Below are 15,120 nucleotides of genomic sequence, written 5' to 3'. Positions count from 1 at the left end.
ACATGACATCACTGTTTTGTACATTTTAACACAATTTAATCCCCACATTTTTGAAAGAATAGCAAAACACTTTTTTGAAAAGTCTGTAACAAAACCATCAAATCTGATCAAGGTTATTAAAATGCTGCCAAAGAAGAATGGATTGGAATTTAAAAAAAATACATATCCTAACCTTAATAAGGGGCGGCAAGGTGAGAATATCACTCATCTGGAAGAAATTCCAACAATTTCAAAAAATCATATTTGTTACAAAGCATCTCAAAAGCATTTCATCTTTTGGATTATAGTAGATCTAGAAGTGCTTTATCAGTACATTTTTTTTTGTTTTCATATCACTTAGTGCTCTTTTGTGAAAAATCATCAAAGTTACAATTTTCATTGCAGTACCGCTGGTTTCAGGGGGGCGCCAGCGCTCCATGGAACACCAACTTGGAATGGGAAATTATATTTGGAATTGCCGATCCCTTTATTCATTTGGATACATTTGCATGTCACACTTGGACTTTAGATTCCTGCATTGATGGATGTACCATTTGGAAGTTCACTTTTTTCTTCTTACGTTAATACATCTGATACAGCAGTTAACTGTTCTTTCCTATATTTTTGGATGTTTCAGTTGTATTTCAAAACATGAATGTCCTGTCTCCTGTTCTGTTTTTTTGTGTGTTTATGTGTCTTTTTGCTGTTGTTACAACCAAATTTCCCTTTGTGGGACAATTAAAGGATACTCTACATATGTGATGAAAAGAGTTCCAATCAGCCCATAGACCAAAAAGGCATTTTTATCAAAGTTGGGGATTAAAGATGGTTTTACCTTTTTACAAGTAGCTTGAAACATTATTTATATGATACAAGGATCAAGAAGTGGTCAATTTAAGATCAATTTGGGATTCAAGATGAATATCGGATCTTCCTTTCGGAATGGTTGTAAATCATGATGTTATGGCATAGTATATGGTTTTTAATCTTTTTATCCAATACTTTACAGGTGTGGTGACAAGCATTCCTGAAAAAACTCAGTCCACAGTGTCATTGAAATTAAAGTTTGTAATTCATATAATTTATACTTATCAGGGGCAGCTGCTATCACGCTGACATATGTTACGAGACCACATCATCAGATAATCGTCTGCTGGACTGAATGAGTTAGCAAAGATAATAATCCTTTTAGTTTAGGAGATAGACAGTGGGGTGTCAGGTAGGTGAATCCTTCAGGCAGATGAGTCCTTCAGGTAGGTCAGTCCTTAAAATTTAAAATGTTTTTTCACAGGAGCTTCTGCAACAAAGGTATGATAAACTCCGCTGATAAGAGAACACAATGGAGATTGGGACATCATGGAGGAGTATTCATGAAGAAGAGCCACAGAAAGCTAAATGAAGATCATTCATACCTATATTAACTGTCCAAGACTGATTTGGGCCTCGACAGAGTCCTGATTCTTCTGATTAGGAAATTAAACGCTGGTTTCTGTCATTCTGATTCTGATTATGGAATGGCTCTCAGTGCAAGTCAATGTAACTTATAGAAATTTATAAAAAATCCTTTGAGGTTAGGAGGTTGAGAGGGCTGTGGATCAGAGTAAGATGTCAGGCAGGTGAATTCTGATAATGAAATTGCATCCTAGTAGTCAAATGACTTTCAAAGGAAATTAAGACAATCCTGTGAAAATAGTTTCTTTCATTTGAAAAAGCCAATATTCATGACCTAATGGAACAGTTTATAGCTTATAAATCTTAAGTAGTTTGGAAATGATCTTCTAAACCCTCAATCATAGAAATGCTTTTAAGTTAGGCTCAAGAGAAGCGTAGAGTGTTTCTTTTTCTATCTTCTTTTTTCAATTGCTATGTGTATATACACCTCTTTGCACTTTGAATATTAGTCATTATTAATTTCTGGCTGTCTTTCACAGTGAGGCTTCATCCTGTCTTCTAGCTGGTCACAGTAGATGGCAGACCCTTCCTGAGCATGGTACTGCTGGAGGTTTCTCCTGTTAAAAGGGAGGTTTTCCTTGCAGCTGTCATCAAACCCTTTGCTCATACTCAGTTTTCTTTGTATTATTGTAAGGGTCTTTACCTTAAATTATTAGGCAGCTCAAAGCAAATGTTTGTGTCACTTGGCATTATATACACAAAACTGAATTGAGTTTACCTCTGACTTTGTGTAATCAATCACCTGTCATGGTCCTGGTTCATCTGACCCAGCGTTTTGTGTCTGTTATTATTAGTGCTATATATTCTGGTTGTGGTTTTCTAGTTCTTTGGTTTTGGGTTATGATTTTTTTCAGTTTAGTGTTAAGTCATCCCTGTCTGTGTGTCCCTTCTGTATGTCATGTCTCTTAGTTCTGTCAGTGTATATTACCTGTTTTATTGTGAAAGTCTGTGTCTTATGTCAGTGTATTTAGTTCTCCCTGTCTCGTCATGTCAATTAGGTTCAGCCGTGTCTCCCTCATGCTCCTCATGGCACTGTCTATGTTGTCCTCCTGAGTCTTCTTGTGTTTCTGCTATACGTTTTAAGTTTTCAGGTTTTCAGTTTTATTAATTTTCTCAGTATGTTATCCTTAGTTTCTGTTTATGCCCTCTCCGGCTCTGTTTGCACCTAACCTCCTGAATAAAACTCCCTTGTATCTAAGCCGTGCCTGTATTTTGGACGTGGAGATGCCTGGCTCGTCGGAGCCACCTCCGAGAAGAAAGCAGAGCCGCGCTGCCTGCATGTCTCTCCACAGCAGGGTTTTGGGACTTCAGAGCAGCAAGATGTGGTGAGTGAAAGAGATACCGTTTCTGTTTTTTCATAAATTGGGACTGTTTATTTTGGGGCTGTTTTTCGTATGCCTAATGGGAATAACGGTGGCTCCCTGATTTTTACCTATGATCACAGAGACTCCCTTTTCTGAAACCATACCTGAGACTGTCAGCTCTGGCTTTAAAGATTTAGGGGACTGCTGTCCACCTGCATCTGCTCACTCTGAACAGTGAGCTGATTTCACTAAAACTTTTTTTCATTGAGCCTGGTCATTTGTCAATCTGTGATCCTACTCAGCTCCTACTTCAGCCTCCATCATCTCCCCAGTGTGCAGCCCTGCTGTCTGTATTTTCATCGGTTCAGTCTCCAGTGTTGCCGCCGGTTCAGTCTTCAGCTCACTCACCTGCTGCTCAGCTGTCTGCAGTTCAGTCGCCAGCTTGGGCTTGTGTTCCTGCTCTTAGCACTTTAGCACAGCCTGCAGGTCAGTTACCTACTCTGTTGTCTGCGGTTCAGCTACATGCTCAGTGTGCAGCTCAACCTTCTCCCCGGTGTGCAGTTCAATCATTAACGCAGCTTATGGTTCAATCACTATTTTAGGTATTAACTTAACAGTCAGTACAGTCATCAGTTCAGTCATCCACTCAACCATCAATTCAGCTAGCTATACAGCCAGGGGTCCCCACACCTACTGGCCCTGCATCTGCTCCTGCTGCTAACTCAGGTGAGCTAATCCAGCACTCCGTGGCTCCCAGGAGAGCCCGGCAAGCACTTCCTTGTGTCCGTTGGGGGCTCTGGAGAGCATGGCTAACAGTTCCTTTTGTCTACTGGGACAAAAGGTCTTCTGGCTCCACTGGAGGGTCTGAGGGGCCCATTCAGCCATCTTCTGTTCCTGCTGGATGGTCCAAAGGGCCCGTTTAGCCATCTGCCTCTGCTGAATGATCTGAGGGGCCCATTCAGCCATCTTCTGTTCCCGCTGGATGGTCCAAAGGGCCCGTTCAGCCATCTTCTGTACCTGCTAGAGGGTCCCAGGGGCCCGTTCAGCCATCTGCCTCTGCTGGAGGGTCCTATGGGCCCGTTCAGCTATCTTCTGCCTCTTCTGGGGGGCCTGAGGAGATGCTCCATACATCTTCAGTCCCTGCTGAAGGATCTGAGGAATTGCTTCAGCACCTCGTGTCCGCTGATAACTCTGGTGAGTCCTTTTAGCCACCATCTGCAGCTCCCATGCCGTTGCCTGCAGCACCGCCACCGGCTCAAACGTGTGTGACGGCCACATCGCCTGTTGTTGTTACTCCATTGTCTGGTCCTGCCTCGTCTGAGCCACGTTCAGCACATTGTTACCGGCAGCTTTCCAGGCCATTGGCTGGACATCCCTGCTCCAAAGACAAATTCTCAATCCACTTGTCATCAGATTCCTTCAACACTATATGTGGTTACAAGTCTAGACTCTGTATTTTTCCATTTTTAGCTTTTCACTGTGAAATTTTCTTCTCATGTGCCTCACTTGCTGTACCAGCCTGCTTTTCCTTAATCATGGACACAAACCTGTTTCCCCTAGCATGCTGTTAAATAAATCTTTGAAACTTTGATGTTATCGCAGTATCTGCTTTCAGTCATTAGAATCACAATACTTTATTAATTCCTAGGAAAATTATGTACCTCAAAACAGCCCTGTAGTTCTGCTAATACCTCTTCTGACCACCCCCTGATGCTTCTCAGGATGGTTCTCTCCTCACAATCGGCACAGAGCAGGGGGTGAGGTCAATCAGATTGTGATCTGAGTGACCCAGTAGAGCAGGGCGATATGACCAAAAATATTTATAACGATATAACTGATGATATAATGAAAATAGACAAAATACTTTACAACTCAACAACTTTATTAGAAAAAAACATATATTGATGTTTTATATTTTAAAAATGTATGAAAACATGTATTTTCACTTAAACAAGCAACTGATGCCAAAAGGCATTTCCAGTGGAAATTGGCCGACATATCCTCAGCATTACCATGTATAATATCCACAATACTTAAAAAGAGGTTATACACACACAATACGGTAATATTATGTTGAAGCACAGCACGTATCACTCCGCGAGGCTCCGTAATGCTTCGACAGTCCATCAAGCGGTGCGGGTTCATAGCTTAGCGAAGTCGTACTGAACATTCGATAAATTTTTGAGCGCCGTGCACATAAATTCATTTTGAGGTCAGTAAACACAACCAGAATTCATACATAAGACACACGGGATTATAAGGGGCTCTGTCGACTTTCAGAAAAATGAAAGGATTCATTCTAAGTGCGTCGTATTTTGTAAAAAACACGGTAATAACGACGGCCCGCTAGCATGACTACCAAAAATAGTGCTTTGTGTATCTGACGGATGAATGCTAAACCAGTTCCACCCCATATGGAAAAGAAATAGTAAAAACATATATGATTTACTCATGAAAGTGGCCACTTTCTCATTACTTTCATATATTTTTTAGTAAGTATCCAAAACATACAAGTTTCATTATATAATTTTTCAAGGGATCTTATGTGTTTTTACTCTTGTATGCTTTTCATACAAGTTTTATACAAGACAGATACAAACTTTATAAGATTTATATATATCTTTTCCATATGGGACACCACTGAAGTTGCAGCATTTTTACAAACCAGTTCTGGTTAATCTGTTTCATTCAACGATCCGCTTTCCCCCTTCTCATTCTCTGTCGCCGCCATGATTTTTCCGTCATGTGCATATGAAAACAAAGGCACTGCGCATGCGTTTTTCACCCATATTCTATTTTATATTTAATTTTCTTATTGTTGCCCAACATTATACCGGTATTACCATGAATGGTATGATATGGCCCAGCCTTACTACCAGTGTGGAGAGAGAAGAGAAGCTGTGTGCGTCCTTGGCATTAGCATAGAGCAGATCTAAGATTCTCTCCCCCCTGGTGGGACAGGCCACATATTGTGTAAATGTTGGCAGTGTGTTGTCCAAGGTGACATGGTTAGGTATGTACAGACAGCAAGCCGAGGGGACATTAGAAAACCCACCCCAGCCCGCCGTTTCTTACAGAGGCAACTCTGGACTGAGACAGAGTCCAGGCCTTCTTCAGGAGACTGTTTCCAGAGCCCAAGCCCTGCGTTGAGGTGAGCCCAACTATATTTAGCTGGTACCTCTCAACCTCACGCACTAAATGAGGCTCCTTCCCTGCCAGAGAGGTGACATTCCATGTCCCAATTGACAGTCTTGGGATCAGTCTGCCAGGGCTTCCACTCCTGGCTGCCGCCCGGTACACGGTACACATGCACGCGACTCCTATGACGACTCCTGAGGGTGGTGGGCCTGCAGGAGGAGGGGCCCATATCCTCTTTTCAGGCTATGCCCGGCCGGGCCCCATGGACTAACGGCCGGCCACCAGACGCTCACCTTTAGGCACCTTCCCGAGCCTGGCTCCAGGCCGGGGCCCCAATAACCCTCTCCTGGGAAGGGGAAACTGTTCCCTCAGTGATATTCTAATAAGTTTCTTCTGAATTGCTCTTTGTCTGGTCCCTCACCCAGGATGAATTTGCTATGGGAGACCCTACTAGACATATTATGTATAACTAATACAACTAACTTAATTAACAAGATTTGCACAACTACCATTAGGATTTTTTTTTTAATTTGAAAGTATACCTTGTAAAAAAGAAAATCTAACTTTGACTCTGTAGTATTGAATAAAGTGTTGTAACGAATGTCCACATAAACAAAACCTTGTTATCTAAGTTGCTGTTATCAGTAATAGTGGTAGTAGTAATATATATTAATTAGGAACAGATAATTGTATTAATCCGTAATAGGGCATTTTTTATCTGCTTACTCACACAACCGATAAAGATTATTAATCATAAATATGAATCTGACCCCTGTCAGCATTAAGTAGTCCAACAGCTAAATATGAGTAAAAATCTACAAAAAAAATGACATAAATCTTAATGTTACACAAACTGGACTTTGCTATCCTCCATTAACCCAGTGCAAGAATGAATACAAATGTTTTTAAAGTGAAAAAAACTTTATTGAACTTCCTTTTAATGTGCATTTGTTTAATTAGATGTATTTGTTGAAGTGGAGCAGGAGCAAGACCACTGCAGAGAATAAAGTGATCGCAGCAGCAGATGTAAGTGTATCCAACAGGTCAATGGATCCATTATTTGCCCACACGAACACCTAAAGCGTTTATGAGGATAAGATGTCCATGTTAGTTGATGCATTCTTTTATTGTGGTAAGTATCTCTGTATAACAAAGACAAACTGCTCTTGCCTGCAATGTTCTCCTGTAGGATTCTCATCTTGTAGGCTCAGACCAATGCATGCTTCATTTTCAGCATTTTGAAAATGTATTTCCACTGCATGAAGCACAATGAATTTTTCAATAAAAACGTTGGAATATCATTTGGGACCACTGAATCTGAGGAAATCAAACATATGTAGAACCAACACTTGTACATACCTGACATTGTTCGCCCTTATTGTTCTGCTTGTGACAGAGACCAGTTCCAAAGATAAGCTGCATGCAGAGGAAATAATTATTACTATCTTGGAAGAAGTAGTGAATTTTTGTTCTATAAGTGGAAGCTCTAAAGATTTTAGTCAAAAAATTGGAAGAATTGTTGATTTCTATGTCTAAACTGGAAGCCCTACTGATTGGGATTAAAAAAAGAAACAAAAAACAGAAGAATTAGTAATTAGGATAAACAGAATGCTGACTGGACTCACCACTTAACAAATTATACTTCTCCAGACTTTGGCTGACATCACTATCTACTAGCAAATCAGATGATCGATTTCCGCTGTCTGTTATAAGACACTGTGATTTGGAATTGAGGATGACTCTGAGGAATTGTATGTGTCATTAAAGTAACTGTGTAATCAAATCTACTAATTTGCATATCATCCTTTAGGAATCACATTAGTGTGAAATGTGAAACCAGCTAGCTCCTGTGTTCACCGAGATATTCAACATCTCTTTATCTCAGTCGGTGATCCCCACATGCTTCAAAGAGTCCATCATTGTTCCTGTCCCAAAGAAACCCCACCCTGCTTCCCTCAATGACTATCGCCCTGTAGCCCTCACCTCAGTAGTGATGAAGTGCTTTGAACGCCTGGTCAGAGACTTCATCATTTCTTCACTACCAGACACACTGGACCCACTACAGTTCGCTTACCGTCCAAATCGTTCCACAGACGATGCCATCTCTCATCTCCTCTACACATCACTTACTCACTTGGACACTAGAAGGCATTTAATACCATAATTCCCTCCACACTCACCACCAAGCTGGAGCATCTGGGACTCAGCTCATCTATGTGTCAGTGGATCTCCAACTTCCTAACTGGCAGACCACAGGCAGTAAGGATGGGCGGACATGTCTCAGCCTCCACCACTCTCAGCACTGGAGCCCCCCAGGGGTGTGTTCTGAGCCCCCTGCTGTACTCCCTGTACACATATGACTGTGTGGCCACTACCAGCTCCACCACCATCATCAAGTTTGCTGAAGACACCGTCGTGGTGGGCCTGATCTCTGACAACAACGCGGCGGCCTACCTGAAGGAGATTAGGCCAGGAAGATCGTGAAGGACCTCAGCCATCCCAACAACGGACTGTTCTCTCTGTTGAGGTCAGGAAAGCGATTCTGCTCCCTGAAGACCAACACAGAGAGACTGAGGAGGAGCTTCTTCCCGCAGGCGATACGGTCTCTCATTCACACCACCACACAGTACTGACCCACACATATAGTTCTTACACACACTGGACATTCTGGACATTGTTTTCACTTCATCACTTAAACCACTTTAAGCATATTTGCACTGCACAAGACACTATATAATGTGGATTGCACAACACTGGACATTATATTCCTCATTTCCAGTTAATATTTGTACAGCTGCTGTTATTGTGTGTATGTATATATTTATATTTATATTTCTTCATACATTCTTATATATTTCTATACTGTGTATTTTGCTGTACAGTTATTTTATTTTCAACTTTAATTTATATATTTTATCTTATTCTTCCCAGTTAAATTTACCCTTTACCCTTCATTCTAATTTGTGTTGTACAGTTATCTCATTCTTAACTTAATTTTTATATTTTATTTTATTCCTTCATGGTTAAATTTACCCTTTTTTATTTTCATATTTATTTCCTATCTTATTCATAGCCTTCTCTTTTTTTCTTTAGGTCACGAGCAGTTGTCCAAGCATTTCACTGCATATCGTACTGTGTATGACTGTGTATGTGACAAATAAAAATTTGAATTTGAATTTGAAATGTGACTCGTTTGGAAATCCACATTGTGAAAGAAAAAACATAATTTGTTTTGAATAAAGTCCCGTGTTCTGTGTGATTAAAATGTGACTTGCTGTCTAAAAAGCCTAAAATGATTAGTAAGTCTACAATTACACTATATATACATGTGAGTACATTATAATTTTGCAATTCTTTCCATTACATAATGTTTGAATATCACAACTGTTGATACTGCCCCAAATTTGTAATGTTTCACTGTGTGGCTGACAGGAAATAGAACCCAAACACAGGACTCATACACGAGGAGGGATGAACTCAGCTTTATTGCCTGAAAAAACACAGGTACTGAACTAAAACAAGGAGACATAAACAAGAAACTCAAATCAAAAACCAAGGACACAAGGGAGCTACACTGGGAACACAGGGAACCAGGAGGGGGGAGAAAACACACACTGTGAGGGGTTGACGCGACAACAAACTGAGGTAAAACAAACAATAAATACACAAGGAGAACAAGGAACAGCTGGGAGATTACAGCTAAGGGCAATTACACACATGAAAAAAACGGGGAGGACAAACAAACCTGGAACATAAGGTCAGTGGGAGAAACTCAGAGATGGCAGATGAGGAAGGCTGGACAGAGAGACGCAGAGGAACATAGTGAATGAACACAGAGGACTGACACAAGTAGGGCTGATAAAAACACTCAAACACTAAACACAAGAACCACGGACTACACTGCCTATGATGCTACATTCTTTAGAGCTATACCTGTAGCATTCTGCCTGTTAGCTTAGTACAACACTTAGTACAGTGGTTCCCAAACTTTTTTTTGCTGGGCCCCCCTTGTTTTACAGGAAAAATGTTCATGCCCCACAAACACGTCCTCCAACCACACACAGCCATATTTTGCTCCATTGCGGTTTATTTCACACCTCAAACATTTAGTAAGCAATTAAGCAAATACAAGTAATCTGCAATAAATTACAGGTAGTAATAAAATAAACTACCAACTCTTTTACGCTACGTCCACACCTACACGGGTATTTGTGAAAACGCAGCTGTTTCATCCACACGTCAACGGCGTTTCGAATCACCGAAAACGGAGATTTTTTTTAAAACTCATTTTTTGCGTTTATGTGTGGACGAGGAATACAGAGTTCGTCATGCAACGTCAAAGGTATGTGTCTTTTTCATGTCACGCTGTGGCCACGTTATTGTTTACATGAGATGAATTGCAGAATGGCAGATAGAGACAAAATACTGTTAATCTGACTATCTGCAGGTTTTACACGCTTACATATAAACACACAGTTACTGTCTCTCTATTCACAAAGGCAGAGGCGTCACGGTGTGATTATGTTACGTGTAGTTTTTTTTTTTCATGTGTAATAATATACAACATTGCTATCAATACATTTTTCAATAAATGCCTCTCTGGGCAAAATGGGTTTAAAAACCTAAACAACTGTGGGATACTGTTTAGTGTCCAAGCGTTTTGTTCCCCCCCCCCCCCCCCCCCCCCCCATCCTCGATTGAGTGGCATCCTCGAAAGAGTGTCCTTTATCCTTAAGATGCGAGGATGCCAATGTTCACATTTTGGACAGAGAGGACAGATGGTTTGAAAGAGGAGTGAAAGAAGCCATCTATGTCCACTGTGAGCGACCATCTTTGAACAGAGGCGGTGGTTTACGACACCAACTCTCTGCCATCTATAATCCAGTTTTGAGTTCCCTCCCCAGACGCCTTAACGCCCACTCACATCCTGGGCCATCTGACCTCAGGAATTCGCATGATAAGGTGGGGCCAGGTTTCACAATGAGCTCACCTGACACTCTGGCTGATTGGGACCCACACCCAGTTCCACACCTTGGCTCAGGCGATTAGAGGATCATCAGGGGGTCCTTTTGTCCCTCTGTGGGGGGACACTCCCACTAGGTTTATATCTGGGACTCTCCACCATTTGACCTTAGAACTGAAGAAGCTTCTCGGATGAGAGGTGAAACGTCTTCAAGTAACTTAAAGAAGTCCAGACGCTTTTCTTTGCAAGCTCCTTTGACCATGTTTGTGGTTGTTACAGTAAAAATTATAACTTTTTCTACTCGGATTTATGTATTTTGTCTGATTTTAGATCAATTGTGTTAATACAGTATGTCAAAATGAAAACATAACAGTAAATTCAGCCACGTGAGGTAGTGCTGAAAAGAATGATCCAATTTGCCAACATAGTTGAGGGTACCAGTACTTGAAATACGAGATGACTCTTTTGGAATCCTTTCAATAATTAAAATGAATTAAATGTAATTAAATTAATATATTAATTCCTTTTGGGAATCTTGCTAGTGCAATGTTTAACTCTTTTGAAATCACATCTTGTAAAAGTGATCTTTGATTCTCAAAATTTTTGCAGGTAGAGTCGCGTAGGGAGCTGCTCACGCTGGAAGTGGTGATTGAGGAGGAACCAAGACGCGGGGGACCTCACCAGCCAGTGGTGAAGGTTGGGAAGAACAAGGGAAATTCCCGGCCCGAAGTTGGGGTGCTGGCTTGACTGACCTCACTTCCACCCAAGACTGCGTGCTTTGCAGTCCTGCACAGCTGTCAGTGAGCCACGGCTGGATGGCTCATGGGGCTTAGTCAGGCAATCGGAATATGTGGTGGGGCATGGATTGTAATACCACTGCAGGTGAGATGGACGCACCTCTATGATCTTGCCTCGCCAGCTTAAAAGCTGTATTGGGTCCTGTGTTGAGGGTTGTTGCAGAGATGTGAAATAAAGCATGCTGAAACGCTTAAAAATTGACACTGGGCCTTCAGTGGTTTGTTACTGTGGTGCCAAAACTCAGGATTGTGGGCACTGCAGACCCACAACTGGACTGGCAAGGGGAGGAGCACTGCCACTCCCCCAAAGTTTGCTGTTGTACTCACAATGATCTTTTAGCCAATCAGAGAACTGAATTCTGCTATCTTTTAAAGGGTACTGGACCTTGGAAAGCAAGAATACCCATTAGGAATTTTGTGTGTAAATAATACTAAATTATTAGCAAGATTTAAGCTACCATTAGGAAATTTAAATATATATATATATATATATATATATATATATATATATATATATATATATATATATATATATACCTTGTAAAAGAAATCAATAAACTTTGACTCTGTACTACTGAATTAAAGGTTTTACAAATGTTCAGATATATAAAGGATTGTTATCTAAGTTGCTATTGTCATTATTAGTAGTGTTAGAAGTGGTTGTAGTAATATATATTATTAATTAGTATCAGATACTTTTATTAATCCCGAAAGGGCAATTTATTTAAAATTATTCACAAAACCTATAAAAATTAATAATCATACAATTAATCGATTTGACCCATGTCAGAATTAAATAGTCTGACAGCTGAATATTAGTAGAAATACATTACACTGCATTTTTTACTTAGTCTTCGGAACAAAATGAGAATCACATTTGGATTCACTTGTAGTTTTCTTTTCTTGTGTACAGTTTGAACCACCATCTTGATGTTACACCAACTGAACTTTGCCATCCTGCATTAACCCAGTGTGAGAATGAAGACACTCCATTTTGACATTTTTAAAGAGAAAAAACAAACTTTATTAAACTTCGTTTTAATGTGCATTTATATGATTAGATGTATTTGTTGAAATTGAGCAGGAGCAAGACCAACAAATAGAATAATATGGCTAAAGCAACTGTTGCAAATAGTATCCACCAGGTGAATGGATCCATTAATCGCTCAGATGTCCACCTACAAAGTTTATGGGAATAAAAAGATGTACATGTTACTGATTTTATTGTATCATTGTGGAAAATATCTGTATAAAACAAAGAAAAACTTTTTCATACCTGCAAAGTTGTCCTGTAGGATTCTCATCTTGTAAGCTCCGACCAATGCTTGCTTCATTGTCAGCATTTTGCATCGGCATTTCCACTGCATGAAGCACAAACATTTGTAGATCTAACACACTGGCACATACCTGACATTCAGAAAGTAGGAATAAGAAAAAAATAAACCAATTTCCAAAGATAAGATGCATACAGATGGAATTATCATTATTATCTTGGAAGGATTGGAAGGACTTGGAAGTAATTTCTATTCTATAAGTGGAAGATCTATCACTCATCTATCAGTAAAAAATTGGAAGAATTACTGATTTGAATTATAAAATTGTAAGATGTAGGGATCAAGATTTTTTAAAAAGCCAGAAGAATTAGTAATTTAGAGTTAAGGAATGGTGATTAGACTTCCCATTTATCAAATCACCCTTCTCAGGACTTCTACTCAAATCACTGTCGATTAGCAAATCAAATAATCCATTACTAAACTAACTTGAAATCAAGGATGATTTTTTGTGTAATTAATGCGACAAACCTAATTAATGACATTTGTATATCATCCTTGTAAGTGTACTGCAACTTTGATCTGGAATTACACCTTCTCAAATAAATTAATGAACTATTTAAATAAAGTGTTGTTTTAATCTACAGTTGAGAAATTGGATTTTTAATCTAAAATCCTTCAAGTAATGCGCAGAGCTATCAGTACAAAAAGAACATCAGCACAGTGTTTAAATCATTAGTGATTTATATTCTTTAACGGGAAGAACTAGAGATTAATATCATAAAAATGAGAGTATTAGTGATTTTGATTGAACTTACCTTGAAGCAAATCTTTTCCAGTCTGCTGTATTCTTACCACACTCTGACATCACTGCCCCTCCCACCCAAACTCATGACTACAAAGACCTTTCAGCCAATCACATTATTAATTTTGCCTATATTACAAGGTACTAGTACTTGGAATTGAAGATAATTTGCTTGGAGTCTTTTCTGTAATTATAATAAATAACATTCAGTGAATCTGTTTTGTGAATCTTATTAGTGTACTGTAACTTTAATCTGGAATTACACCTTTTCAAAGAAATGAATAAACTTGTTTTTTTTTTTAAGTGTTGTTTTAATCTACAGTTAAAATGGAGTTTTAATCTAAAGTGCTTCAAGTAGTCAGTAGGTATATAACAGTACTTTATAAGAAGGATTACATTACAATGCTGCTCCTCATGTTGTGATTCAGCTGCAAATCTTTGCATTATATTCTTTTTGAATACCATGAGTGTTGACTTTTCCCATCCTCCATCAGTGTGAGAAAGAAAACACAGGATTTTGCCATTGAACAACAAGAACTTTATTGAACTTTATCTGAACATTGTTGTATATGAACATATGTGTGCAGGTGCATGCATGCTTTTGTGTGTGTAGCTATGTTTGTGTGTCTTTATTGGCAGTCATTTTCCTTTCCCATCAGCAACACCGTTTGCCTGCAAAGACAAATGAAGAGAGGAGATTCTTAGTATTTGTTGCAGTAACTCATTTCATCTGATATTTCACTTGTTGTTGGCTGTGTTACTCTGTTAACTTACATTCACTGACACCATCATTGCTGGACTGAGGCTCTTTAACGGCTTCAGAAATCTCCAACTTCCTAGTTTCATCCTGTGACTCCAGGTCATCTTTTTCCACCAGTGGTGGTTTATTGCTTTTCACAGGGTCCTCAGGAATTGGAGTCCTCCCTCTTCTATCCATTTTCTTCTTCTTGTGAGGAGCCCACTTGACTCAGGACTTGCAATACTGTGTTTAATGAGAAATTATTTTTAAAACTACATAAAATATAAACAAAAACATCAAATGCAGTTCAGATGTTTGGTGCACATAGCGTGGCATGTTTCCAAAGACACACTGCATACAGAGGACATCAGCACAATGTTGGAAGCATTAGTGATGTATATTACATAACTGGAATGTCCAGGGACAGGGATGAAAATTATGGAAGTTTAGCTATTTGTATTGTATCATTGGAAGGACTAAGGATTAGGATCATAACAAAAGGAAAGAATTAGTGGTTAGGATTGCACTTACCTTGAAAGAAATCTTTGCCAGTATGCTGTACTCTCACCACACACTGACGTTATTGCTCCTCCCCCTAAAGTTCATGACGAGGCAGATCCTTCAGCCAATCACACGGTCTAATTTACCAACATAGTTGATGGTGCCAGTACT

This window comes from Neolamprologus brichardi, chromosome 23, assembly GCF_056152115.1.
Source record: "Neolamprologus brichardi isolate AB-2024 chromosome 23, ASM5615211v1, whole genome shotgun sequence".
Classification (NCBI taxonomy): Eukaryota; Metazoa; Chordata; class Actinopteri; order Cichliformes; family Cichlidae; genus Neolamprologus; species Neolamprologus brichardi.
This window is presented reverse-complemented; position numbering follows the sequence as displayed.